Source organism: Anser cygnoides, chromosome 1 (genome assembly GCF_040182565.1).
Source record: "Anser cygnoides isolate HZ-2024a breed goose chromosome 1, Taihu_goose_T2T_genome, whole genome shotgun sequence".
NCBI classification, from domain to species: domain Eukaryota; kingdom Metazoa; phylum Chordata; class Aves; order Anseriformes; family Anatidae; genus Anser; species Anser cygnoides.
In genome coordinates, this window is record NC_089873.1 from 56,502,921 (window position 1) to 56,526,911 (window position 23,991).

At 46.7% G+C, this 23,991-nt stretch overlaps 1 protein-coding gene and 2 long non-coding RNA genes across 3 annotated transcripts in view; 2 read left to right on the plus strand and 1 right to left on the minus strand.

Annotated features, from left to right (window-relative positions):
• Positions 1 to 59: 59 nt before the first annotated feature.
• LOC125180100 (uncharacterized) lies at positions 60 to 9,189 on the plus strand. The gene is made up of 4 exons (XR_010831524.1): positions 60 to 4,273; positions 4,382 to 4,459; positions 5,125 to 8,292; positions 9,059 to 9,189. It is a non-coding gene; the product is annotated as an uncharacterized lncRNA (long non-coding RNA).
• Positions 6,380 to 11,568, minus strand: LOC125180101 (uncharacterized). Its single transcript, XR_007158345.2, has 3 exons — positions 11,221 to 11,568; positions 9,954 to 11,126; positions 6,380 to 6,482 (listed from the first exon to the last, which is right to left on the minus strand). It is a non-coding gene; the product is annotated as an uncharacterized lncRNA (long non-coding RNA).
• Positions 11,569 to 11,735: 167 nt separating this feature from the next.
• Positions 11,736 to 23,991, plus strand: part of MYH9 (myosin heavy chain 9) — a 69,332-nt gene continuing 57,076 nt past the window's right edge. The window contains exon 1 of the mRNA XM_048048293.2: positions 11,736 to 11,891. The gene's annotated coding sequence lies outside the window, so the exon portion shown is untranslated. The remainder of the gene's footprint in view (positions 11,892 to 23,991) is intronic.

The following is a 23,991-nucleotide window of genomic DNA, read 5'->3' on the forward strand; positions in this document are numbered from 1 at the left end:
TAAATTCATCCTTGGCATCCCTGGAAAAGAGGCTTTCTGCCCTCCCAGGGCTGCGATTCCCTCCTTGTTTCTGATCAGCCTGTGTCTGGTGTGTCACCAGAAAGTCCTCCCCGTGACTGTGCATTTCCAGAGCCTCTCTAGCACCCAGGCAGTCAACCACACCAAGGAAACGGTCAAGCTGGAGACACAGCCCTTGCTTTCGGTTCAGGCTGTTTTCCAGCTGGATCAGACTGTGAGATCTGGGGCTGGCAGTGGGAGTGTGAAGGTCGGAGGAGGGAGGGGAAGAGGAGGCAAGGGGGCTTCTTCCTCTGGGGGCTGTCCAGACTCGGGCTGGTTTGCGCAGTCCTCAAACCACAACCCTGACAGTCCCAAGGCTGAGAAGGAACAGGATGTTCCCTCGTTGGCTGACCTAATCCAAATCACTCATCCCAAGGGAAAGGCCCCACAACCTCTCTTTCTTGAGCCAGACACAGCCTGTAAGCAGTTAAAGAGTGGATGTGGTGGCAAGCTCAGGAGAGGGAGCATGATCCCACTGGTCTCCCACTGGTGACCCAGGCACAGCTCCTGCTCCCCTCGGCTCTTAAAATACATGGATTGAGAGCTATAAAAACTCATTTCATGGTAGGGAAGTTCGTCAGAGCTGGCGGCTCGTGTACGTCTGTGTTCACCTGGGCATCTGACAAACATGGTGAGCACCTAGCCTGCTCAGCCCCGTGCTGCTGGGACTTGAACACAGTCACGATTACAAATGTATCACAGAGGAAGCTCTCAGTGCCTGCTTCCTTTCCTACAAAATAGAGATAACTGCCTCCTGGAGCGATAAATATGATCATGTTTGGTAAAGATCTCTGCGAGCCGGCGGTCAGCACAAAAGGCCAGCCTGTTGCGGCTCGCAAGCACACTCATCCCCTGCCTCCCCATCTGCCGCTCCTTCCCGAAACACGTCAGCGCTCGCAGGAGGAGGTGGGTGCCGTGACATCCCTCTTTTTTTCCCCCGCTGAGAGAAACTGAGTCACGCAGGGATGATGTCCTCCAGGCTGGCAGCAGGCTCAAAAGCAGAGTTATGGCTCCCCGTGCCCCCTCCCCATGCCAGCCACCACACGCATGTGACCTGGTGGATTAGCTTTCCACGTCCTTGGTGTAATGAACCCGTGTCAGGAATGCTGTGTGCATAGCGACCTTATCTGATGACAGTGACATTTTTAGCATGTTTATGTTTGGCCTTATTCGTAACCAGTTGGCGGAGCTGGATGGATCAGACCGGGTCGATACGTGTAGGACCCCAATGCACGCAGTCGGCCAGAGATGTAGGGGGGATCCCAAAACACGTACGGAGCCATGGGGTCTGCAGCAGACATCCCGCAGCAGACCTGCCAGCTGCGGCTTTTCACACACTCGCCGGCAGCGCTGGGAGGAGGATCGTTTGTTTTTCCTTTCTTTTTTTTTCTTCCGGTTCTCAGAACTACCCCAACCAGATGGGAATAGGTTTCCCATGTCGGATGCGGGGGACCCCGCGACCCGTCGCTCCCAGATCCCCCCCGCATCCCAAAAAAGCAGAAAGCGGAGGCTCCACCGCAGCTCCTCCGGGAGGTGCGGGGGAGAAAGGGAAGAGGAGCGGGGTCGTCGTGCAGTTTTCCCCGCTTCAGCAGCTGGGCCAAGGGAGGGTTCCCAGGGTTTTTCCCAGGAAGGAGGTCAGGGCCGGGCAGCCTCCAGCCCCGGGAGGCCCCACCTCCTCTCAGCCTCCAACGCCGCGCTCCTGCCCTTATAAGGCTGCGGTTGTCACCGAGGCCAGGAAAAAAAAAAAAAAAAAAAAGAAATGTAATAAACCGAAAAGCCATAAAAAGCTGCGTGAGCGTTACCTGCCCCGCTCCGGGCTCCCTCCCCAGGCAGGATCTCGCTGCCAGCCCAGCTCGGCCTCGGGGCTCCCACCCCAGAGGCTTCGCCTCAGGGCGCTCCAAATTTATGAGGCCTCCGCTCTGAGACGTCTTCATTTGCTTTATGTAGTGCTTCAGGAGGAGGTTCGCATCTCCGACCGCCTTTTATTTTTTGCTGCTTTTGCAGGGTGTGAGACCGTGGTAGGTCTCCATCCTGCAGGAGAGGGTGCACACAGGGGGAGGCTGTGGGGTGAGCCTTCAAATGGCCACCTTCCCCCACCCTTTAAAAAAATGATCTGAGGGCATGTTGGCCTTTCTGAGATGGAGTGCCTTCCAGCAGGGAACACCCGAATGCAGAGGAGACCCTGCTGTCTCCTGGAGGGAGAAGCTTGCTGTGATGAAGAAGACACCATGGGCTTGAACATCCAGCAACGCCCTAGACCAGCAGTCAGGAGACGTGGTGTATCCATCAGACAATTATTTGCCTGTTTGCGGATGTGGCTGAGTTTTACTCCTTCCCCCCTTCTCGATTTTTCTCTAAGTAATGAGGCAATTCATTGTCAGTGCATATTTTAAACACTGACTCTCTTGGTTCCTGTCTTAGACCCAGCACACACTTCCCAAAAGTTTCCTGTGGGCCCCAGCTACAGCAGTTTAAACATTTTCCATCGTACGTGAAGCGGCTGCGTGCTGCCATGGGACCCTTGCTTCCTGGACCTGCCTGGATCCTGTCCCCAGATCCCTCCTGGGACCTGCTGGGGGCACTGGGGCCAGCCTCAGCCTTTCTTCACTTCTGATTGCCCTCTCACATGGAGTTTGCCTGCTCCGTTTGGGCTTGAAAGCCCTCTGGGGAAAGGCACGGGGGCTGCTCTTGGCTTGAGAAGCAATGTGTGCTACTGCAGTGCAGTGAGAAAGGGGGACTGTGGCTTGATGTGCAGCAATAAAGGGGACATGCCTTCAGGAGATGTCTCCTCCAGGGAGGAGAGAAAGGTTTGTTCCAAAGAGAACTGCTATGCTTGGGAATTTGCCATTGGGAAATACGAGATTTCCCCCAGACAGCCTTTTCCAGGTCCGCTGGCTGGCCAGAGATGCAGTTCCTATTGGGATTTAGTACCTGTGGGGAGATCATTGCTCTGCACATTGTGGGGCTGGGTTTGCGTGGACTTGAGCTACTCTTTCCCCAGTCCCACATAAACATTGCTGCCCTACTCTCTGGGCACAAAGGCAACCTCTGGGGAACACGGGGGAGCCCCTCGTCTGTGCTGATGTATGTGGGTGCCCTCTGTGCTGCAAAAGCCTTAAGGAAACAGCACTATCACAGGTGGCGGCACGGACTTCACCTGGATTCTGAATCATAATGTGCTTCTCCCAGGTCTCTGGGTTAAAGTGCCCCACTCCACCTTTCTCCAGAAGCTCAACAGAAAACAAGATCAGGGAGCAGCAGCGTGAAGTTTTGTGCCGTCGCGGGACATAAAACCTTTAGCATTGAGACCGCGGCTGTCCTTACACCACGGTTTCCCATCACGGGGATTGCCTCTTCCAGTTTCTCCAAGCTGGAAGCAGAAAGACCCCCAGCCCCTCGGTTCCATCCTTCCCCTTGCAGGAGGAAGAGGAAGAGAGGTACCAGTGCCAGGGTGGCTGCGGGCGAGGTAGAAGCCTCTCCCTTCCCAGCTGTTCGGTGTGCACCAGCAGCCAGGACACACAAAAAGGTGTCCTGCAGGCCAGGCGGGGCCCTGCTCCAGGCAAACTGTGCTTTGCAAATGGAGTCACAGCAGAGGGACAGGAGGAGCGCTTCTTGCTCCCTGGGGTGAGGGTAGCACCCACTTCAGGACACAGGAGCCCACACCTGATTCTTCCCTGCCCTGGGCATTTCCACCCACAGTCACCTCCAGGGGACCACAGTCTAGATTTTCAGTTTTAAAAGAGACTTTACAGTGACCCAAAGAGACCTTGTATCCTGAAGAAGCACAAATAAGGCATCTTTAAGGGCTCCTAATTATACTTTTTTTTTTTTCTCCTGCTTTACATATTTTCCTGCTCGGGATTTTTTTTTCCCCTTCTTGCTAATTAGAGGACTAATTTTAGAAATTACTTTTGTCCACTCTGGAAAACTAATAGAAAATTAGTAAAAACGTGGTAGCATGGAAATGAAAGTAAGCCTGGGGAAAGGTAATTGTTTATAACCGAGGGGTTTTGTTAACTCCTATGCCTAATTAACACACTACAAAGGGGAGCCTTTGTTGGAGGCTCCACACCCTGCTTTTCCAATTAAGGTACAAGAGAGATCAAAATAAAAAGAGCTTGGAGACAGCTGGTATGTCCCCTAGCAAAGCCAAACCTGATTTAGCATTCCTCAAGTAACAAAAATAATAACAATAATACGCATACCTTCTTTTCCTGTATGCATTTTCTCTTCATGTAATGCAAAACCCCTTCTCACGGTTTCTGAGTAACAACAAAAAACTTATCATTACGATCCTCATGGCTGATGTGTTTTTAACCCACAGGAAAAAGGGGCTGGGGTGATTATTTTCAGGGTTATGATGGCTGCTAGAAGAAGCTTTGCAGGATAGCTGAATCATCGGGTGAGCATCTTGTTTTCATCTTTTTGTGTTTCACTATCCCACATCTAAGGGTCGGCTTATGAAAATTCAAAAGGCTTTTATACACGTACATTCCTCTATAAAGAGTCAAAGAGTTACAGGCCTCTGTGCTGTCTCGCTACCAGCCGCAAGTGCGTATACAGGTGTGCGCTTAAAGTTCAATGCGGCAGTAATCAGGACAACAGCAAGGATGCTTCTGCTTTGTGTGTGAAAAGAAAATACAAGGAGGGAGTGCACAGGATTTATCATAAGTTAAAGAGAGTGGAGCTATCTCATTTTGTGCTTTAGATCTGTATCGTGCTTGGGTCTCTAACTCCAAGTCCAAATATTCTCTCCGTGAACCCCCTTTTATATCCCTCGGTGCATAAGGTATCAGTGTCTGCAGGACTCCTTCCATCCCAGACTGACAAAAGCTGCTACCTCACACAGAGGGATTTCACAACCCCCCCTGAAAACATCTCTGTTCCGTGGGTTTGGTTCCTCTAACACTTTTTTTGCCTCTCGATAGCTGAGAAATACAGCAGAGCAGGTGCTAGCCTGAGGTTTGACAGCCCACCAGCCTGCTGCTCTGCAGTGAGGTATTGATTTTTGACAGGAATTTGTTACACAAACACAGGGTGCCCCATGAGTTGTTTTCTTTGTTGCAGAATAATCCCAGGAAACGATGCTCTGATGAATGGGAAAGAAGATGGCTGCGTTACACGAGGCTCTTGCCTGCACCTTGCCTAAAAAGTCACTTCCCACCTTGATGACACCTCATGTATCTCAGTATTTTCTCACATCCTGCAAAGATAATGCCTCAGGAAGTCCCCAGGGCTCATTTTCTGCCTTCTGTGCCAGTACTGTCAGTTTGGTCTTCTGTTCCATCTGTCCAACCCGAACAGGGGGGCTGAAAATAAGGGCGACGCACCCAGCTTCCTGCGCTGCCCCATATGTTTCCAAAGGCTGTGCAAGCTGGCAAAATCGTACAGAACGGACCCTGCTGGCAGTGGGAGGCCAGAGAAGCTGGGAGAATTGAGGAGGCTCTCAAGGGAGTAGGGGAAAAAAAAAAAAGTCCCAAATGTGGGAGGGAATCTTGGCAGAAATGAAAGGGGGGTTGTTGAGCAAAGCACGCGCTGGCTCCAGCCGCACAGAGCTTGCAATATGTTGCACTGAGAATCTGTGGGTGTGTTTATAAGACCTGCCGCTGACTTGCATGCACAAAGGATGTAGCCTCCTCTTATCAGAAAAATGTGGGCTTCAGGCTCGCAGAAGAGGGTGAATGCTTGCAAGACTTCACGTCAAGTCTTCTTTTTGGCTGCGGAGCTCTCGCCCAGCAGAATGGGCCCAAAGCTAGGCTTTGACCGGACCGGCTTTGGTTTCTGGCAGGCAAAAGCAGTGTCTTTAATTGTGGCAGGCTATAAACTAGTTAGTTCCCCTGCAGTTCCCACAACAAAGCTGCAATGAGAATCTGGATGACTTTCTACAGCGCTGGAAAAATCCCTTGTTCCGAGCATCTCTTGGGCATACTAGAATATTTCAAGATAGTTTCACTTTGGCCTCGGCCAGCTCACTGGAATGAGAACCACAGAGCCACTTCATGTGAGCAAATATTGGCCTTGATTACTATTGCAGGCTGAACCCAAAACCAAACAGCACATGTGAGGTAAGCTGAGAGGCACCATTAGCGAAAGCTCACGTAGTAACCTCAGGAAAGGCAGCAGGCGGAAAGCAGAGGTGCTCTCGTGTTTGGCAGGGAGGAAAGAAGGGAGACTCAAATCCTGCTGGAGGAAGAAGATGCTTGGGGAGAGGAAGAGGGAAGCGAACATCCAGCTAGATGCCTTTTGTTTAGAGGTCTCTTAAAGGTGACAGATGCTGAAATGCACTTTAAAAAAGGTGAATGTTGTGAAGTAGCAAACCACCATTCACCTTGGTGGATTCTCTGAACTTGGTCCTGTTTTCCAAATGGCAAAATCACCCTGGTACTCAGTTCTTGGTTCTGTGAAAATGAGGCCCAGCCTGAGACCTAAGAAGGAAAAGAGAAGCAAAGACAGTGTAAAGCTCTCCACAGCCCCACCTAAGCAGGAAAACAGTGTTTAGATGGCTTTGGCAATCTCTTGCAAGTATTTTCCCTTTGTCAATATCTGTTCCACGCCTGGCAAGTATATTTGCTACCTGAGTGTCACAAGCATACGATGGCTGCAGGGCGACAGGGATGTTTATTCCCCTTTCAGCTTATCCTCTGCTGAGTAAAAAGAATGCCCCCAAGCCCTTCTGAACTCAGGAATCTGAAGCATTTCTTAACCCCCTGAGAAAGGCAGAAGGACAAGGAGGTATTTGAGACGGTAATAAAGGACCCTTAGCAATTGCTGAACCACAGAGCTGTGAGGCCAGGACAGACAAGCCCAAAATTACGTGCCTGGTACCGGTTGAATTATCACTAAAGGGGCTAAACCACAACGGGTTGTGTGAAAATGCCCAGTTTGTTTTCCGCAGCAAGAAATCGCCATGCTTATTTAAGGCAGGTAACAGGACGTGCTCTGCTGGAATTTTGGATAAGCTGGGGTAGGCCTGAGGTAGAAAACTCGGGTCCCAAATGTTGGTTTGGGGGCAAGGATGGCTGGATGGCTTCTATTCCTGGTGTATAAATCCTTTTTTTTATAGTTGTGCTGGACGCCAGCTTTCTCAGCATTTAAAGCTGGATAGAAAATAGCTAGCAGCAAGAGAACAGGGCTAGAGGAAACAAGGTTAGGAAGCGGATATACTGAACCAAAAAATGTATGTTGCTTAGCGCTGTGCTCGCATTTAGATGGCAGTGATGATTATATTTGAATTCCTTGGAGGTAAAGAGCTCTGGGCCATTGTTCTTGGTATGTCAGATCAGGAATGCGGTGTCTGCAACCATGCGTAATGGAGTTGCAATCCCATCTCAGGGCTTGGAGGAACTCACAAGCTCCAAGGAGAGCTTTCCTCTGCGCAAGACATAATTTTTCATTTAGGTGTGTTTCTGAGGACACGTCCCATGACTTCAGTCAGAGCACAGCTGTTTGACAACCTGCTTATCCAACTGGGATACGTACATACTTTTACAGCGTAGTGTCACTCCCATTGTATTGCAGGGAGGGTCTCTAGCACAAAGTAAATTTGCTTACTGTGCTACCTAACTGATAGATAGAGATTTATGCCTCTAAATCGTACCCCAACTGAGCAGAGATGTCGTGTGCAAATGTTTTCTAGCTGCAGATCTTGTCATTAATGTATGGAGAAAGTAAAAACGTGTTCCTCTTTTACTGAAGCTGAAGCAAGAACCACAATGAAGCAGGAGTTCAGCAGGCTGTTCGCACAAGACTGCGTGGGTGGATGGTTGGGGAGAGGTGGAAAGGGGGAGAATAACTGTTTTAAATGCTACAGCGTGCCAGGTGCAGCTCCTGCCCTCCTGCCAGCCTTGGGGTGCAGGTATGGTTCCCTCCTATTTTCTCCATCAGCAAAGTCAGTGTGAAAGACTCCTGTCGCAGTCCCGTGGTTCAATCTCTTCAGTTGTGCTGATGCCTCTGTCTCTCTGTGGGCCTATAAACTAGATCAGCGAACTGCTCTTTTCTTCTTAACCTTCTTTTTTAACTCCAGTGATCCAGTTTACAGTATGGCTTTTGAAACGTCTGCATCAGCACCGCTGAGGCAGCGGTGGCTGTGACACAGCACTAGGACCAAGCGGCTGGGGGGAGAACAGATGACATCTCAAGCCAGTTTTGCTGATGAAGAGAGCATTATGGAATCGCAACCTGACACACGAAAACAAGACAATGAAGCTATGAAAACACAGCCACACCAGAAGCTGGGTAGGCATGCTAAGGGTAACCTCTCTCTGTAAGGAAAGGCCTTATATGCTTCCTAGTATCTGCTACTTGCTGCTTCTGAGACAGGTTACTGGGCCATGTTTGCCTTAGTGTGGTCCCAGCTCTTTCACATCAGCTGCTCCTGTTATAATTTGGATGAACAGAGCTAGAATTTAGGCTTAAATTTGTAAACTCTGATGCTCCAGTAGTAACACCACTTGCTTTCACTCCTTCCACATCTTAAGTTCATGGTTTTCCACCTTCTGTGCCTTCACAGTTCGGATTTGGCATTTGTTATGGGAGCAGAACAATAAAGAATTGGCACAAGGGGAAAAGGAAGCTATGCTAATAGACGGTGCCTAAATTCCAGGCAAACTTCACGTTGTTCAGAGGACATAGGCAGTAAATGGTGAAGTCCACAGAAATGTGTTGCTTTCTCCTCCTTCACTCCAAAGAGCCATTTCCTTCTGTTACAGGGTGTAAAAACCCTTTAAATTCTCATCTGGATTTATAGCTGGGTGTATATATCAAAGTGACTCCAGAGCTGCTTTTTTTTTTATATTAATTCCAATGATGAGTCTGCACAGAAACTACTGATGTTTCAGGCTTCTGCAAAAGCAGAGCTGAGGCTTCTTAGCAATAACAGATTGTGACATTCTCCAGATCTGCATGTGTGCGGTTTCTGTCTAAAGTCACTGTGGTTAGCGTTTAGCAATGTGACTTCTCTGATAAAGTAAACACCTTTTGTCTCCTGTCACTCTTCTTTCAGCCTGGAAGAAACTTGTTTTGGAAGAGATTTCTTCTGCCTCGCAAGGCATTTGGAAATGATTTGTCGACATGAATTTAGCCACCTTACCTGTTTGTGAGATACAGAAATGAAACATGCCTACGTTTAGTGTTCGTGGCAGACGTGCAGGCTTCTCCCACGGACTGCAGCTTGCCAATAAACTTAAGTCCAATTGTCTTGGATTAGGCCAGCGTAGGGGAAAACAGCGTAGTTCAGCAAAGTGAGCATTGGTGTGGTCTGTTGTGAAGGCTGGCAAACCAAAGAGTAACCTCTGGATGCTTGGTGTTTCATTTTCTTTTTCTTTCTCTGGTAAATCTGGCTGTTGTTGAGGTGCTTGAGATGCTGTTTTTCAGAATTCAATGACCATTACACGTTTGCTCTTCCAACGGACGCGAGCTTGCAAGCATTGATGGAAAATGTGAGTGAAGTTGACCAGAAGGATCAAATTAACATCATACGAATTTGTAGAAAGTAACGGATGTACAAAATTAATATGATAGCTTTTTTACTCATACTTCTTTCTGAGGCGTGTCTCCTTTCCTGGGTAACTTCCTGCAATCAGACCAACACAAAAACCCTGTGCACTTATTTTCAGAATTGTCAAGCTACAGAAAACAGACAATTCAAATCTGACTTGCCTCAACTACCATGCACCCACCAAGCTGAGCATTAGGGAAACATGCAGAGTTTTCAAAAGAAGTGGGATACTTTTTGGTAAGGGAGAGGTTGGTAGAAAACTGCAGCTATCTTTGCTTTGAGCTCATTTTTGATATTTTACTGCTGAAGTCATCAGGGAAGTTTTGCCATTGATTAAACAGGAGTGGAACCAACTTCTCAAATGTCTTTATTAAAGAAAAACAAAGAGAGAAAGACAAACCTGACAAAGAGTACAGCCTGACCTTAGACTTAAGTCTTGGAAAGTGCAGAGTTACCTATGAAAGTATGAGAGGCAGAGGAGAGTAAGAAAATTTGAAATGCCCTGTACCATGCAGTCCTTAAAAATGACTGACAGCCTTTTAATGTCTGCATTTCATACTTGCAGTTGTTACCTTTTATTTCCCACATGACTACTGTTGTCAGTTAATTTTTGCCTTTTCTATTTCCTTGCCCAGCTAAGCTCTGCTACTTTTCTCCTTCAAAAACTTTACTTAGACCTGATACTGTCTGCTTGCTTTTGTTTACCTTTCTTAGCCGCTTGGCTGAAGACACAGCTTCTCTTTTTTTCTTTGATGTATGTAGTAATCTCCACTATTTCCATTCTCTCATTTTTATGGGAGAATTTAAAACCCTGCCTTTCAACCAGTAAATATCCTTTTTGTCACTTTTTGATGAATCAGAACGAGTTACTGGACACTTAAATGGAGACTTAGGTCCCCATTTAAGGCATCTGATTATGTAGGTATCTTTGGTTGCCTCTTGTCACAGTTCCAGCTTCCTTTCATTCTCCGTCTTAATGTACTAGCGAAGACCTATGCTGTACGTTCTCTTCCCACTGCCAAATTAAATTCTTATTGTACCTATATTTACACCTCTCACCTCTGCCTTTAACAATGACACCTTTGTATGCCTGATACTCAGCCCTACAAATCTTTCACTGCTTTCAGAGATTTCACCCACTGCCTTTTGTGTCTCGAGACATACACGTCTAGCGTTGTTTCCAAACTGCCGCAATGAATCTGAGCCAAAAGCGTTTCACTTGGACAAGAGATGCTTACTCAAGACAATTCTCTGCTAACATCTCTGTCTCTCTTGATTCAAGCCTGCTTCACTTGTAACTTCGATATTAGTCGACATTGGTAAACTTCACCCTGTATTTTCTGTCGTTGGCACCTATGTCTGCAAACCTGCTCTCCTTATCGAAGGTAGGAAGCCCTGAAGGGAGGCAGCCTTGCATTTCTGGATGCTTGTAAATAAGCAATAAAGCTCATCTTTACAGCTGGATCTGACATCTGGACTCGTATATGCCGCGCTCACTTTTGGAAGACTTTCGTCTCACGTCTTGGCTCTGGCTTCCTCCTTTCCCCTGCGCTCTGCCTGAAGCTCCTGGAGCCTGCAGCACATGTAGAGAGGAAGGATGAGCTCAGCTTTGTGCCTTCACACCTCTCCCGTTCTGGCAGGCCTCCCCCGACCCCCTCTAGGCTCACTTCAGCACCCGGGCCCGGCCACGCCGTGCCTCTGCCCTTCCCCAAGCATTTTCGGGCCGTGTCGAGCCCCTGCGGCCTCAGGATTATAATTTCGGTGCCTGGATTACGCCCCCCCCCCCCCCCCATTTCCCCGTGAGGCCGCCGGGCACGGCCCCCTCAGCGCCAGGCCGCCGGCCCGGGGCGGGCACAGGGCAGCGCCAGCGAGGCACGGCTTCCGCCGGGGCCCAGCCCGGCGCCGCTGCGGGGCATTGTGGGGCCGGCCTGGCACTGCTCGGCCCGGCAGGAGGCGAAGGGAGGTGGCGAGGGGGCAGCGGGGCCGTGCCGGGCCGTGCCGGGCCCCCCCCGCCCCTCAGGGCGGCGCCGCGCCGGGTGCGCCTCCGCTAACGTTGCACGAAGGCGCGAGGCCGCCATCCCCTCCCGCAACGGCTCCGCAGCCTCCGCCCCGCGGGCGGCTCCTATTGGCCGGGCCCGCCGTCAGTTCCCCGCTGCCGGCTGGCCGATTGGCTAGAAGCCGCGGCGGGGGCGGTGCCTCGGCGCGGCGGGCGGCTCCCGGCGGGCGGGCGGCTGGCAGTGCCGCTGAGCCAGCGGCGGTCGCGGTGCCTGCGGGAGCAGCCGGGCAGCGCCAGCAGCGCGACACTCCCTCGGCGCCTGCCGCACTCCGCCTGCCTCAGGTGAAGCACGGGGGCTCCCTTCCCCTTCCTTCCCCTCCCCTCCGCCTTCCCCTTCCCTCCCGGTGCCCCCTTTGTCCGCCCGGGCACCCAGCATGCCCCTTCCCGATCCCCGCCGCCCTTCCCCCGGTCGCCTTTTTCCCCCCTCCCTCCCTCCATTTTCCCCCTCTCGGTGAGGTAACGGGCAGGGGACATGGGGCCGCCGGGCAGCTGTCAGGGCTGACAGGCTTCCGCCCCAGCCCTCCTCTTCCTCTGCGCGGGGCAGGAGGGAGTGACAGGGCAAGACGAAGCTTGCAGCAGAAGGGCTCGCAGGCAGCTCGTGTTCCCGGGCACAGCCTCCGACAGGCCCCGGGAGCGGTCCCTCGCCTCGTCCCGGGGGCCCTACGAGACCTGGCTGCAAGGTGGGGAAAGCCCCAGGGTCCCCGGGCCGCCCCCAGGGCGGTGGGGACCCCACGGGTTTCGTCGCTGGGAGCTGCGCCTCGTCTGCCCCTCGTCCCCCTAAATTGGGGTGAAAGGAGCTTGGAAGCAACGCCGTGCTTCTGGGAACCAAGCGGGATATCCCACAAGCAAACTGCGTTGCTTCAGAAGCTCCCTGTGCATTCAATGCTAAGCTCACTTTCCTTTTCCTCCTTACAACCCCTGTCCTCTTGGTTTTCTCCAGAATCGCTATTTCTACCCCTCAACCTTGCTCTTCCATGAATTTTTCTTCTGTATCCCTCTGCAAGAGTGTAAGCTTTTTTTCCTGAGTGAAAAGCTCTGCTCGAAACCGAGTAATCTGCAAAGTAATATGTAGGGAACTTGTGCTTCATCCTTGGAGAGAGATTGTAGTAGATGGACTTTGCTCTGCAGACCAGTTTCCGTGCCTCTGCCCTACGCTATAAAGAAATATAAGGTAATATGCATGGAGGCTGTTCAGCTACGGCTTGAAAGGTTAAATTGCAAGTCCTTAACTCTCGTATACGTCTTCTGTCCGGAAGCCTCGATATGGTAAAGTTTTAACTCCAAAATAACAGCGCTCTAATCAGTTACTGCTTGTGTAAAGATGCTTTTGAAATTAGTCACTAGGTAACAATGTGACTAAGTTCACTTATCCGTGGCATTCCAATAAAAATGGCAAACCATGGTGCAGATATTTATTGACTCACAGATGCACCGTCTGCAACTGTAGCTCTCCTTCCTGAAGCTGGAATGAGATAAGCAAATATTTTTGTTAACTTGAAAGTTATAATGGGGAGGGGAGCAATTGATAAACGTTACTGAAACTGCTCGTAGCACAAAGGGGTTTTGAAGTTGTTGATCACAACCACCAAAATGGTATAAACGCATAAAGATTGTATTGCTGATCTGACCTTGTAAAAATAACAACGGGGTAAAATCACGCCATGACTCCGTGGAACTCTGTGTCAGGTGGGACTGTCTAAATTGATGTGTACCCCTTCCTTATGGCTTTATTGGTCGCGCTTATTCACAGCATGTGCTATCTTTCTGGAGGTGGACAGGCAACATTTTCAGTAGCTTTAACATAACTGCAAAACTGGTAGTGATCAGATCTTGTCATATTTCCTGGCTTGGCACCTCAAAGTGAGCATGACCAGCACTGAGCTGGTGAAGTTTGTGGTGGTTCTTGTAATACGGCGTCATCTCTTGGATGATTGATTTGTATTGTTAGGATCTGATTTTGGAAGTTCCCTGGAGTCTCGAGACTTCGACCCTGAAGTTTGCTCAGTCAGGTAGCTCGTGGCTGTTTCTGTATAAACAGGATGACTGAATTGTTGCGTTATGGCAGTCTCAGAAGAACGGGTGTAGAAACTGAAGGCCTTTTATTGGACTTTGTTTCCAAAGGTTATTAGGATATTTCTACCATGGTTCCGAGTTTTCTTTTTTTTTTCCCCAAGTTATTCCCACAAGAAAAAAAATATGCCAGGATGGTATCTTCATCCTAAGAGAAGAAGAAAGAATAATCTGTTCCCCCCACTCCATTATTTTCTCTAGATGATTGTTGATATGTTTTACAAAATTTTGGGGCCATTAAGTTGAGAGAACTATACCCAAATTTAAGTGAATCAGTATTAAATGAGTGATAAGATAATGACTGTAGTTGTCAGAGGGTGAAGGTGTGTTCAGCTGTGTTGCAGGTGGTGACTCAAATACTCGCTTTGGAGCTGAAAACCGTGTCTACAGGAGTCAGATGCCACAGGTGCTTAAAACTTTTCTCAGCAGTATTTGGCACTGCAAATATTTCTAGTACAAATGCTGAGACTTACGTTTAGTACTGCAAAAAGCTGTCCTGAGAACTTGAACCGTTATTGCCTTGGCAGGTCTTAAAAAATGCTCTATTAAATGTGCGTTATAATGAATAATTCACGGGTTAGTCACATTCAGGTACAAGGGAGAGTATGTTTATAGCCATGGCTGCTACTAACTACATGAAAAAGTACTTCAGTTGCTCCGTGAGATGAAAGTAGTCTGCCAATACCCCAAAGGTCAGGTTTTGTCCTGTTGCTCCCAGGGTGCTGGGCAGCTGGGAGAGGGCACTGTCAGAAGCGTTGTGATTTCCCAGCTGATGCTGGAGTTCTGCTTTTGTTTTGGGTGGAAGGAATTACTTGGTACCTTTAGGGTTTGGAAATCGGCTGAATCTTTGGCTTCCACCGCTAGGCCCCGTGTCTTGCCCAGATTTATGTCGCTGACCTATTGGTGTGGCTGTGATAGGGGGAGGTTGTAAGTGGACCCACTGGAGGTACAGGAACCCTTCTGGTTAACGCAACGTTTACCGAAAGGGGAAGTCGAAGCTAAGGTTGTGTTATCCCCCACCCCTGTGTTCTGCATCTGCTTTCTTGCTTAGTAACCTCAGGTTATTGGGTAACATACTGATGACTAAAGTGTATTTTAGAGGCCCAGAGTCGGTTCACGTCTACCAAAAGGTGTCCAGGACTTTCATCCTGAGTGAATGGTTTTGTTAGTTTGATTGAAAAATGCACCCAGTGCCCTCTAACATCCATTCTGATTTCTTGTATAAATATCTTTTTAGTCTTTGTTTTCTTAGTAATTGAGGCACAGCTGTTTGCATGTTAAGTAGAGAAATTGTGTGCCTGACGTTAAGTCTTTTGTGGGTTGGAACAAAACTATAATAGCATAGGATTGCCTACAGCAGCATTGTTTGTACTGGCAATTGCTCTAGCTTTTAGTGGTGGCTTGGTGAACTTGTACCTTAAATTTCTTTTCAGTTAAGGCACACCATGATTCTAATTGAGTTTTCTAGTGTAAAAAGATATGGAAATGAGCAACCTGATTTAAGTAGAGTATGATGAGACAAAAAAAAAACACAAATACAACTCCTGCCCTGGAAGCTAATGCAAATGGGTGTTGTCCAACTAAATGAAATGCATTGGTTTACAAGTTCATCTTAATTTCATGCCAGTGTTTAATTATGGTTTATCCCCTTTACTTTTTTTTTGCAGCTGTGAGAACTTGTTCCGAGTACTTAAAGTAATAATCTCAAAGCTGAGATTCGTCTCGCTGTGCTAGGTTACTGTAGCACTTTAACATCTTCTTACCAGCCTCCAACCCAGTCTCATTCAATATAATGCGTTTAGTCCCTGTGGTAATAGCCATTCAGTCCGTTGGTGTTTGGAACAGTATCCCACCTCTCTGAGCATCCTAAAAAGTCTGAAGAAATAGTAGTGTCTACAGTTTTCCAGTAATGAAACTATGATTGAATTCATTGTATGGTACATCGGGAACGAGCTCTGCGAAGTCATGTCCTTTTTAAACATGGCAAAGAGGAAACTGTAAAATCGATCTAGCATACTTGTCTACTGCGAGTTATTTCTTTTACAAGTACTACAAATGTATTGCTGTTGGATGCAGAGAGTAATAATGAAATATAACTGCATACTGTGGTTTGACTCTGTGACCTCTTTATGAAACTTATACCTCTGGAGTTTTGTACATAGGGTTTGGATTCTTCTTGTCTTCATGACTACAAGTTTAAATTTCTCTTAATGCGTGTGTACTAACTCTACTGAGGGTAGTAAATAAAACCACATGGATGAGTGATTTCAGCAAACTCAAGCTAATAATCAATATATGTGGAGGGAAACTGAACTTGGAAATGTGTATCAAAGTCTCTGTAACTGATGAATACTTCTATTCATCAAGAGCTACCATTTTAATGAGTCTCGGCAGGAAATCCATTGTGATATATGCCTCAACGCTGAACTGGAGTTCTGATTTGAATGAAAGCAAAGTAGATGTTCAAACTTGTTTAAAAAAAAAAAAAGAGGTTTAGAGAAATCTTACAGCTTAACTTTGATAGTCCTGTGCAGCTACATCTTTTTTTTTCTGTTGGGCAGCTTCCTGTTTAAAATACAAGATTTAAAGCATGCTCTTGTAATAGTTTACTTCCCGTTTTATTGTTTGTAGTGATCAGAGTACATTTGTCTCTGTTTTTCTTTTAAGGTCAAGACTTCACCAGTTTACTTGAATTTAGGCTCCTCAATCAACGTTGGAGGCATAGAAGATTTGACTTTAACCAAAGTCAAATGTGTCCAACACTCAACACTAATCTTACTGACATATGTAGGCTTGATCTAAACATCCAAGAAAAAAAAATTGGAAACACCCAATTGAACCTACAGCAAAACTTCAACCAAAAGCTTACTTTCAATGGTTTCAGTCTCTTTCTCCAAACGTGACTTAAAACAACGTGCTTATTAATTTGTAGGTAACTCTTTAGACAGTAAGCTCTTTTTGGCAGGGACTGTTACACTGTAGGTCTACCTGCCATTTAATGCAAGAGATTTCAGTCTTGCTGTGCTCAGAATCAATGCAATCGATTATTATAAGAAAAGCATGAGTACATTTTTCATATTATTTTAATTGATAGTCTGTATTAGCACTTAAGTATATTTGATTAAGTATACGATGCTTTAATTTGAGAACTCGACAAGAAGTACTGAATGTAAATCTGAAGTCGTACGAATGAACTGGATATAGAAGTTGTTAGCTAAGCACTTCATGAGGTAAATTGACTTTTAACGGTTTTATTCTGTGGATGAAGAAAAATACTCTGGCTTCAGCTCTGGCTAAGTTGTTCATAGTTTAAAATGTAGAGGAGGTTGTGTACATTTTTTGGGGTGTTGGTGGTATGTTTTACTGTTCAATTAGTGAAAGAAATCTGAGGGCATGCATTTTGGTAGATCCAAAATGTTGATGGTGAAGGTATCCAGAAACAGGCAATATAATTCCTAAATCACTGATTGTGGGTATCTCATCTAGAAAACAATCTTAGTTAAATTTACAAGCAAAAAACAACTAAAGTAGCCCAAGAAAAACAATTGTTGGTGTAAGTGGAATGTGATACATTTGCAAAATACCACTTAACATCTTATTCTTCCTAGATGTTCAGATGCCTTTGTTTCTGCTGCTGTCTGACATCAAGTAAAATGTATTCAGACTTTACAGAATTGTTTAAATACATGAATATGTGTATATGGATCCAGGTATATGGTGGAATATTTACAATAATAAGTACATAGATAACTGACACTGTCACATTTCACATAGGCATGTCTGATCTTACTGACAAAGGGAGTTTTCATAACGAGGAGCGTAAGTACAAAATAAGGTAGAACTAGGCTTAACGTAACAGGCACAAAAACTGTTTAAACTGTGACTTAGGGTTTGTGACAAACCAGATCATGTGGCTTTCATCCTCTGGGTCAAATTGCAGTATGAATGTTAATAGCAGATACTGAAGTCTTTGACCTTTTGTTTCACAGTAAAAATATTTTGAGTTATTTTAGTGGCCCTTCCCCAGTCTGAGTTTTGCTTAGATGAACTTGAGCTTGCAGTTTACTGCAGTGTGTGATGGGAAATGTAAAACAAATACACACAAACATGCAGAGGAAGATGCATTAGTAGTCATAGTTTCCCTTTAAATGTGGGATTGTCTGTTTGTTAGACAAAGTGGTGTAACTTCTAAGAATTAGGAGGGTGCGCATTGTCCTTACAACATTGGCTGTACATGTGCATAATCAGTTTATCTTAATTCGCACAGTGGGGGCTAGTCTTTTTAATGTGGTAAATACTAAGTTTTTCTTAATGGGCAGAACTGTATAGAGACCTTAGTCCTTTAGATTTGGGTTCTGTAATTTGAGTTTTTAGAGCTTGATGTAGATTTAACTGATGAATATTACCCCGTGGTGTGATACCAGTTATATCGGGGAAGAAATACAACTGCAGTAATGGTTCAGCTCCTGCTTGTGTAGATAAGGGGATGTAGTGCATTGACCTGAGCCACTACAGTCCTGTATATAGTGTGTATGGTCATGGACAATGTTGCTAATGATGGTGGAAATGCATGAAACAGTTCTGATACTCTGTGGTTGGGTTTCCTCATCTTGTTTTTTATCCTGTTACAACAGAAAGCAGAACTTTGGTGGAAGCTTCCAAACCCTATGTGCCTCCTCGTACTGGGAGAGTGGAATGTCAATGAATGTCAGTCTCCAGTGAGAATGGGATACGTTTTTTCCTGTAAAAACTATTTTCCCGTAATGCTAGAAGGGAGAAATCTTTGTTCCTTATAGCCATAATTGTAACAGTTCAGATGAGGTTCCTGCTTCGATTGCCCTTGCTTTCACTTCATGTAGGAAGATGAAAGTCCTTTCTTGCCCTTTAATACAAAGATCAGTGCTTCAGAAGATCCACGGAGGAGAGCACAGTCGGGTGAATTCTAAAATAAGAGGCACTTAGCACTGGTCCTTTTTAAAGATTGATGCATTTGACGCTTAGGGAAGAAAGCACAGGTCAGGGACAGAGCAAGCGAACCAGAAAATGAGCGTGAGGCTGAGGCATACAGGGCTCCTTGGGCGCTCCGCTGCCTCAGAGGGCTCTCTCTAGGACGCTGGTTATGATGGAAAGCTAAGGAGGGAGCCACGAAGCTGTGCAAGACCTTGGCTGTAAGAGGGAAATGGTGCAATCGCAGCGTTTCAAAGCTTTCCATCCTCTTGATAGTTAGGGTCAGCGAGGCGGTTCTTAGCCTGCCCTCCTTACCCATCCTGAAGCCTGAGGCTATGCAGCTTGCCGCGTGGGAGTTGCTGCTGTCCTCATGGCCAGAAAGAGTCATTGTTTTCCTGCTCCCACCTCCGAGATCACCTTCGTATGCAGAAGTGGGTCCAATTAATGACTCCCTGCCAGCGACAAGAGTTGAATGTCAAACTTTGACCCTGCAGAGGTGGAAGACTTACCTGTGGCAGGGTTTCTCCTCCCACCTCCATAGCTGCTGTTACTGCTGGAGCAGACTTTGAAACGAGGAAGTAGGAGGTATAGCAGAAGGCTGTTTGTACACAGGCATGGTTTTGCACAGTAAGTTGGGCTGTTGGTGTCTGGGGAAGGTTGGTTCTCCAGAAAGAAACCCTTTTTGAAATGGTTTCCGGGCGTGTTGGAAGTATTTCTTGGTTCTTTTTGATATGAGCTGGAAGAAAATTCTGATTAGTGATACTGAGACCAAAGCAAGTTCTTAGTTAAAAGAAGCAAGGACAACTAGAATAGCTTGATAGGATAACTTGATAGTATTAGCCACACAAATGCTAAATATTTGTCTCCAAAAGACTGGACCAAAACTGTATTTTTCTCCCGTCTTTTAACTAGATGTAATTATTTTATTCTTTGTTCCCTCTTGTGATGAAAGCTGGAGTTGACAGAGATGATAGGGGTGCTAGCTGATATCAAGCTGTCCATTGGCGGATCTGCCTTGTGCCCCCGAGAGCTCTTGGCAGATATCTTTCTAGCCTTAAATCAGAGTATCAGGGAAGGGATGAAAAGTGACCTGGAGATAACAAGGACGGGCTGAAACTTTCCAGGTTTCTCCCCCCTCTCTCCTGCAGGGTCCCTGGGGAATTCTGCCTGCCTGCTCAGAACTTCTTGCAGTCCATTCTGCCTCCTGAAAACAAGTCAGCCAGCAAAACAGCCCAAACAGCAGGGATGGGCTGCAGTCTTCTGAACTACAGCTGTCTCCTTAAGTGGGATTACTTTGCTGAGTGGTCACCAAGAATGTGTTCTCCCCCTGGAATGTTTTCCTTGTGGGCACACTGTCCCTGGAAGAGGAATTCTCTCCTCTGCTGAGAAGGCATTTACTGTACACAGGCTAATGAGAAACAACAGTTGCAGAAAGTGTATTATGCAGGATTGTAAACTTTGAATATTTATTCAAAGTGAATGGGGTTGGGTGGCAGCCAGCCTAGCTTTGTCATGCTAAAGACTGGACTTGAAATTAACAGAAGGCTGCCCTCCCCCTCCCTAAACCCGCGTTTGGGGTGTTTAAACAGCTAAAACTGATTAACTCTCTTGGTGCCACGTACCTTGTAATGTGGCAGTGCCTCACTGAAGTCAGAAGGTGCCATTAAAATGCGAGGTAGCGTTAACTTAGTTAGGGAGCCTTGCTTGGCCATATTTGCCCATAACCTGCAGTGGTTAAATTTCTTTAGAGTATGCAGTGCAGTTGCCCAAGACCTTTTCTGTGTTTATATAGTCTGTGGTGAAACCTCTGCTGTCCCATTTCCAACGTTTGGTACCCAAGCCAAGCCTTTTCAGATTAGCATTGATTTCTGTTACATCTCTGTGCACTTCACCGGTAGCTCCTGTTTGCAGCATGGGTCTGATCTTGTTCTCCACTTGAACGGTGGAGAGAAAAGGCAACGACTAAGCTGGCTTGTAAAGACCGTGTCTTCCTTGTGTGTGGCTTTGTGGTGTTTGCAATTTGCCGTGAAAAGTCCTGGCTTTGCGGAGCAAACCTCCTGTGTCAGCTGTTATAGCAGAATGTGCAAATGCTGCCTCATACATACCAGAGAGTGGTGCTTGACAGCTGATGAAAAGAACTGGATGTGCAGAAATTGAGAAATGTTTATTCTGCGTTCGCTGTTCTGATATCTGCCAGCTACCTCTAGGCCACCTGGAAGAAAGAATCCCCTTCGGTTCCCTTCTGTCTTACGTGCAGTCTGGTCAGTAGGTCACTCTTGTGTAACACGGGTATCGCTGGTGCTTTAGATACCTGGATTCCTCCTTTCTGCATTCTTGGAGCCCTGTGCTTAGAGAGAAAGCGCTTCAGCGCTCTACCTTGTGTTCAGCTTACAGGAATAAACAGGGGAGCTGGCAAGTCTGGGCAGCGCTACAGTCAAACCGAATGTGCAACAATAATTGCCAGCAATCTGCATTGCAGTTGTGAAATTTGTCTTTCAACAATGTATTCTGTGCGTCAGAATGTGACTCGGGAGGAAAGCAGCGAGCTACAGTAAGCCTAATAGCAACCATTATGAATCCCAACTAAAGCTGAACTAGAAGTAATGAGTCAGTGTGGCAGCGCGGCGTGCTGAACAAAAAGGGTGAGCGGAGCCGAATGCCTCTGCAGCTCAGGGGGCTATCTGAGGGAGTGCTAACTGTGAGTCTGTGAACGTGCCTGATGTATTCTCCAGTGGGCTAGCTGAAATTCATGGTCCCTGAGGATTTTTTTCAGAAGCATCGGGCCCTGGTGTGTCACAGTGCGACTGAGAAATGAGCAGATACCGCCAGACCCTCAGTGCCCCCTTCCCTTCCTCTCCTCCCCGCCGAGATTCGTTTCTCACCCACAGTGATTCAGACTCGGGTTTTTGTCTAGGTGTCACCTACCAAGCGGAGTAGTTGGTGCTAGCAAACTTCACAGTTTCCTTTCCCTCCAACGTCTTGGCAAGGGGAGCTGTGAAGTGGCTGTCTCCTATGTCCTAAGCAGGCGAGAACTGAACAGTTTCCTAGCGAATCCAAGGGAACGAGTCGGGGGTGGGATTTGTTCTTTTTTTTATTGCTGTTGGTTTGTGCTCACAGTTGTCAGCCTGGCCCAAAAAAGTCTACTTACCGTACTTTCTAGTTGCGTTTAATGCAACTGTTTCTGTTGGTGAACTGTGTTCAGCTGACTGGGGAAAGTGAAATAGTTGAGTTCGCAAAACTAACGCGAGTATTAGCTCTTTGGATTGCACATTAACAGGGATTCCTGGCGGATGAATGTTCCTGACCAAACTTAGCTTGAATCACCAGCCTCTTCTCAAAGTCGGATTATTTTAAAATGCTGTGTGTTAACAAAGAATCAAGCTTCTTCAACCAAGCGGAGTTTGGTTGTAACTGAAGTGGAAGCGTAACTGACTGGTAATGCTGTAGTTTCCTAGTGTAAAAGTCTTGTGTTGCCTGAAGAAGAGGTGTACATTCCTTCACCCTGTGAAAGGGCTTTTTGTGTTGTAGCCTATTCTGTCACAACCCGCTAAAGGTAAGGCAGCGTGGAAAAGAACATGGGGACTTTGTTCTTGAAATGCTTCAAAATGTGAGATGTGTAAACAAAGGGAGTTGACTTGGTTTAGCCTGAATGTGTTTGCGTTGCTATTTAGTGTTTGTTTTTTTCATCACCCTCACCTGAAGAAAAGTCTGAAACTACAAAGGACAGCATGGCTATCTCAACTTCACCAGCAGTTTGGGGAACTTCAGGTCCTTTCCTTGCCTAGTGCCCTGATGCTGCTAGTAAATGTGATGCTATAATTATTGCCAGGAAAGCTCTTCTTACTAGGAATTCTACATCCACTTCAGCCCTTACCTTGCTAGTTTGGCCTAGCACGAGCTCATCCTATTGAGCAGTGGCTCAGTCCCAGAAACAACAATTCCGTGGCCGCTGACAGAGTAAAGAAGGGGGGGTGGGGAGATAATACAAATAGTTCTGGAAAATTAAATTGCAAACAGATAACGTTCAGTGCTTTTAGCAGTTGCAAAACACTAACTCAAAGGAAAGGACCTGTAACAGAGGCAGCTTTTAGGGCTTTCCAAGCTGGACAAGGTTTAGGTTTTTGGGGAGCACTTGATGCGTTAAGTAGGGAGAGGAGCGTGTGAAGTGTCTCGTAATTTGAGCCTTAAAGGTATGAAATTATGGGGAAGTCTAAAGCAAACTTCTATTCGTATGATGAATTCAAATGAGGGTTTGGGGTAATTCTGCCTAGTTCAAAGGGAATGCATAGCATCCCAACGTAAAGCCACCATTTAGTTTATTCATCTCAAAAGAATCTGCAGGGAAGTGCATATGCAAAGGTTTCTCTCCTTTTTTTAAAGGGTGGACTAGAAAATAATGTCTTGGCCCCCTCTTATCCATGACTGTATGGATCACTTTTCCTTCATCTGTATGGCTTCTTTGGGGCAATTCTGTAGCTCGTTAATTGCCTCTTTGGGCACCTGAAATGGGGGAAAAGCAGCACTGTTTGACCACCTTGTTCTTCAGACTGCTAGGAAGCACACTAAGGGAGCGCACTGGGTTAATAGGGAAGTGACTCCAGTATTTCATTTTTGGAAACAATACTAGGAAGGAGGCATTTGAACTCAAAACAAGGATAACCTGTCTTCCTTCTGTATTTTTTTTGTCTGCTACCTGTAGACTGGTATTGCATTAAAAATAATATTAACAGTACTCTCATCTGACGGTTGCACAATAGCCATGTGAAGATAAATGTCCTTGCCCCATACAATTATTTACACCCAAAATGCAACCTCCTAGGCAAACAAATTGCTTCCTAATTTGTTCCTAAAATGGTAACAACTTGTATTTAAAAGAGGGTTGTTGTCAGCTGCAGGTGTTTACTGGATCAACTGTTGCTTACGGAGTCCTTAGAAGTACCCGGTGACACGTGGCCCAAACTAGGAGGATAAGTTTTGGAGACCACGAGACAGAACTTGCTGAATCTGATTCCTCCGTTGGTGCTGATCTTGTGGACGAGGCAAATGAATGGTTGGTTTGTGGTATTGCTAGTTTAGAGGCCCTGTGGGGTAGAAGTCAGCCTTGAGGATAGCTGTAATAGCAGGTTATCTCAGCGTGATCCTCCGGCTTCTTACATCTGCTACCTGAGGATTCTTCCATCCTGGAGCATAGAAAACCAGTCTGAGGTGGTGAGAATAAAACTTGTTTTCTGCTGCCGTGCCACAGGGTAGTTTTCAAGTCTGTTTAAGGTTTGAGGCGCAGACTGCTTTCTTTTAATCTCCTCACTGTTTAGTAGCGCTGACACTAAAAGAAATTTAGTGTTCGGGGAGATTTTAGAACAGCCGT